Here is a 5,019-nt window from a genome sequence, read left to right as displayed (position 1 = left end):
TTCTGTGCTGTGTAACTCTATGAATCAATGTCTCTAAGCTGAATTGTCGACAAACGCAGAGATCTGATGCACCATGGGAGGCTTCACAGTGGTCCACAGTGCATTACACTGAACTGTCCATAAACGCAGAGAGATGATACACCATGAGAGCATTTTCAGTCTTCCACATGTCACTGAAGTGGTTACAAACACAGAGATGCTACACCATGAGAGACTTCACAGTGTTTCACAGTGCATTATACTGAAGTATTTGCTAACGCCGTGAGCTGATACACCATGAGAGGCTATAATGTCCGACAGTGCAATGCACTGACTTGTACATAAACACAGAGAGCTGATAGACCATGAGAGGCTTCACAGTCTTCCACAGTGCATTACACTGAAGTGTTTTCGAACACCGTGAGCTGATACACCATGAGAGGCTACAGTGTTCCACGGTGCATTGCACTGAAATGATTAAGAACACAGAGAACTGATACACCTGGAGAGTCTTCACAGTATTCAACAGTGCATTACACTGAAAAAATTATAAACGCAGAGTTCTGAGACACATGAGACGTTTCACAGTATTCCGCAGAGTATTACACTCAATTGTTTATAAAGACAGAGAGCTGATACACCATCAGAGGCTCCAAAGTGCATTACACTGAAGTGTTCACGAACACAGAGAGCTGATACTGCATGAGAGCCTTTGCAGCATTCCACAGTGCATTATACTAAAATGTTAATAAACGTAGAGAGCAGATACACCGTGAGAGGTTTCAAAGTGTTCTGCAGTGCACTACACTGAAGTGTTCATAAACACAGACAGCGACTACACCATGAGGGGCGACACAGTGTTCCACCTGCATTACACTGATGTTTTCTTTTCAATCACAGAGAGCTGATCAACATGAGAGGCTTCACAGTGTTCCACAGTGAATTACACGGAAGAACAAAGAACAAAGAACAGGACAGGAACAGGCCATTCGGCCCTCCAAGCCTGCGCCGATCTTGATGCCTGCCTAACCGAACACCTTCTGCGCTTCCGGGGCCCATATCCCTCTATTCCCTTCCTATTCATGTATTTGTCAAGATGTCTCTTAAACGTCGCTATCGTATCTGCTTCCACCACCTCCCCTGGCAGCAAGTTCCAGGCACTCACCACCCTCTGTTTAAAAAACGTGCCTCGCACATCCCCTCTCAACTTTTCCCCTCGCACCTTAAACCTATGTCCCCTAGTAACTGACCCTTCCACCCTGGGAAAAAGCTTCTGACTGTCCACACTGTCCATGCCGCTCAAAACTTTGTAAACCTCTATCATGTCGCCCCTCCACAAACGTCGTTCCAGTGAAATCAATCCGAGTTTTTCCAACCTCTCCTCATAGCTAATGCCCTCCAGACCAGGCAACATCCTGGTAAACCTCTTCTGTACCCTCTCCAAAGCCTCCACGTCCTTCTGGTAGTGTGGTGACCAGAATTGCACGCAATATTCTAAGTGTGGCCTAACTAAGGTTCTGTACAGCTGCAACATGACTTGCCAATTTTTATACTCTATGCCCCGACTGATGATGGCAAGCATGCTGTATGCCTTCTTGACTACCTTATCCACCTGCGTTGACACTTTCAGTGACCTGTAGACCTGTACGCCCAGATCTCTCTGCCTGTCAATACTCCTAAGGGTTCTGCCATTTACTGTATACCTCCCAACTGCATTAGACCTTCCAAAATGCATTACCTCACATTTGTCCGGATTAAACTCCATCTACCATTTCTCTGCCCAAGTCTCCAACCGATTTATATCCTGCTGTATCCTTTGGCAATCCTCATCACTGTCCGCAACTCCACCAACCTTTGTATCGTCCGCAAACTTACTAATCAGACCAGCTACATCTTCCTCCAAATCATTTATATATACTACAAACAGCAAAGTTCCCAGCACTGATCCCTGTGGAACACCACTAGTCACAGACCTCCATTCAGAAAACCACCCATCCACTGATACCCTCTGTCTTCTATGACCGAGCCAGTTCTGTATCCATCTTGCCAGCTCACCACTTCACCTTTTGTACCAGTCTGCCATGAGGGACCTTGTCAAAGGCTTTACTAAAGTCCATATAGATAACATCCACTGCCCTTCCTTCATCAATCATCTTTGTCACTTCCTCAAAAAACTCAATCAAATTAGTAAGACACGACCTCCCCTTCACAAAACCATGCTGTCTCTCGCTAATAAGTTCACTTGTTTCCAAATGGGAGTAAATCCTGTCCCGAATATTCCTCTCTAATAGTTTCCCTACCACTGACGTAAGGCTCACCGGCCTATAATTTCCTGGATTATCCTCGCCACCCTTCTTAAACAAAGGAGCAACATTGGCTATTCGCCAGTCCTCTGGGACCTCACATCGAAAGCGGATAGGCCATGAGAGGATGCAGAGTGCTCCACAGTGCATCACAAAATGTGTTTATAAACACAGAGAGCTGATACACCTTCAGAGGCTTCACTGTGTTCCACGGTGGATTGCACTGAAGTGTTTAGAAACACCAAAAGCTGATAGACCATGGGAGGATTCATACTGCTCCACAGTGCATTACATTGATGTGTTTATAAACACAGAGAAGATACACCATGAATGCTGATAGAACATGGGCGGATTCATACTGTTCCACACTGCAATACACAGAAGTGGTTTCTAACAAGAGAGCTGATACATCATGAGAGGCTTCACAGTGTTCCATAGAGCATTGCACTGAATTGTTTATAAATACCGAAAGGTGATACACCGAGGGAGGATTCACATTGTTCCATAGGCCCAGGCATATTCTATCCACAGAAAACAGTGTAAATCCAGTCTGACCAATTACCATCCCACTGCAATCATCATTACAGTTTTGGAATGCGTCATAGATAATGCTATGAATCGGCACTTCGTCTGAAATAACCTGCTTACCGATGATTACTTGGGTTTCTGCCAGGGCCACTAGGCTTCAGACCTCCTTTCAGTCTTGGTTGAAACATAACAAAAGGAGCTGAATTCCTCATGTGAGGTGAGAGAGGCTGTCCTTGGTATCAACACAGAATTTACCGAGTGTGGTATGAAGAAGCTTTAGTAAAACTGATGTCAATGGAAATCCTGGGAAAATACTCCAAGGGCTGGAGTCATATCTTGCACAAAGGACGATGCATGTGGCTGTTGGAGGCCTATCATCTCAGTCCCAGGACATCCCTGCAGGAGTGCTTCTGGGTAGTGCCCTAGGCTCAACCATCGTCAGCTGCTTCATCAATGACCTTCGCTCCAACATCAGATCAGAGGTGTTGATGAACACTGTTGATCACACAATGGTCAGTCCCATTGGTAACTCCTCAGATTGAGAAGCATCCGTGGCCACATGAATCAAGACTTGGAAAAAGATTCTACTTCTAAGTAGCAGTCTGGCCACACAAATGTCAGGCAATGACCATCGCCAACAAGAGAGAATCTAACCATCTCCCCTTGTCTTAAATGGCATCATCATCACTGACTAGCCCACTATAAACTTTCTGGGAGTTACCATTGACCAGAAATATAATTGTACCAGCCACATAAAATTGTGTCTGTGAGGGATATTCGGTGGCTGGGCATTCGGTGGCGACTAATTCATCTAATAATTCCTCAAATCCTGTTCACCATCTACAAGGCAGGATGATTGCATTTCTAACACTACTCAAGAAGCTTCACACCTCCTTGGTCAAAGCTCCCTGATTGATCAGCACTGTATTTAACACCATAATCATTCATTATTTTTATAACAGGTGCACAGTGGCAAGAAACACTGCACTCATACGCATGCACCATCTACAGCAGTAACCAAACCAGAAACCTCTACAACCTGGAAGAACAAAGAAAGTAGACGTGTAGAAACACCACCAGCTGCACGATCCAGTCCAAGCCACACACCATCCTGACTTGGAGCGATACTGCCGTACTTCCACTGTTGCTGGGACAAAAGCATGACACTCCCTTCTAAACAACAGTGTGGGTGAACCGACACCACATAGATTGCAGTGGTTCAAGAGGGCGGCTCCGCAGCACCTTCTCTATTAGGGACGGACAATAAATGCTGGCCTTAACAACAGAACCCATATGCCATGAACAAATGGGAAATAAATAAAATGACAATTTATACCAAGACAGCAGGCTTGAGCGTCCATAAAAAACCACCCGAAAGGCATCAATAGGTTTACCTGGCAGTTCTGCTGTTCTATCACAATGCTAAGATCAGTAGTCTCGTTGGAATACTCAATTGTATTTTGATATGGAAGAATGTTTAAAGCCTAAGAGCTGAGAATTATTTATTCACACTCTATATGCAGAGAAATAGAAACAGAGGACGTTGAGTGTAGAGTAGCATGGTAGCATACTGTTAATAGCTGAGAGGCGTGCAAATGTCTGCTACAAGTGTCAGGGGTTAAACTGATGAATAAACTTCAATGTAACAAGACTCAAAAGTCATAAAACGTAGGGTCTCTGAAGACAACCATTGGTTGGTCACGTTTTTGAAATGATCTGAGAATAAGAAACAGATGATATAACTATAGAATGCTGACAGCATGAAAGGAGTCCATTAGGCCCTTCGCTTCCATTCCAGCTGCCTGCAAGAACAACACACCTCTTGCCTTTTCCCCACAGCACTGCAATTTTTTTTCTCTTCAGCTAATTATCCAATTCACTTTTGAACTCCATGACAGAATCTGCCTCCACCGCACTCTTATGCAGTACATTCAAAATCCAAACCACTCACTGTGTACAAAGAAGTGTTTTTACCTCATGTCACTGTTGTTTCTTTTGCTAATAGTTGTACTATGGTTTTTGATCTTTCTGCCAACTGGAATAGTTTCACGCTAACTAGTCTGTTCAGACCCTCATGATATTGAACACCCCAATCATATCCCATCTTAATGTTCTCTCCTCTGAGAACAGATCTACACTTCTCCAATCTATCCACATATTTGAAGCCCTGGAGTTATTGATGTCAATCTTTTCTGCAGCCCCTTTCGTG

Source organism: Heterodontus francisci, unplaced genomic scaffold (assembly GCF_036365525.1).
Source record: "Heterodontus francisci isolate sHetFra1 unplaced genomic scaffold, sHetFra1.hap1 HAP1_SCAFFOLD_54, whole genome shotgun sequence".
Classification (NCBI taxonomy): Eukaryota; Metazoa; Chordata; class Chondrichthyes; order Heterodontiformes; family Heterodontidae; genus Heterodontus; species Heterodontus francisci.
This window is presented reverse-complemented; position numbering follows the sequence as displayed.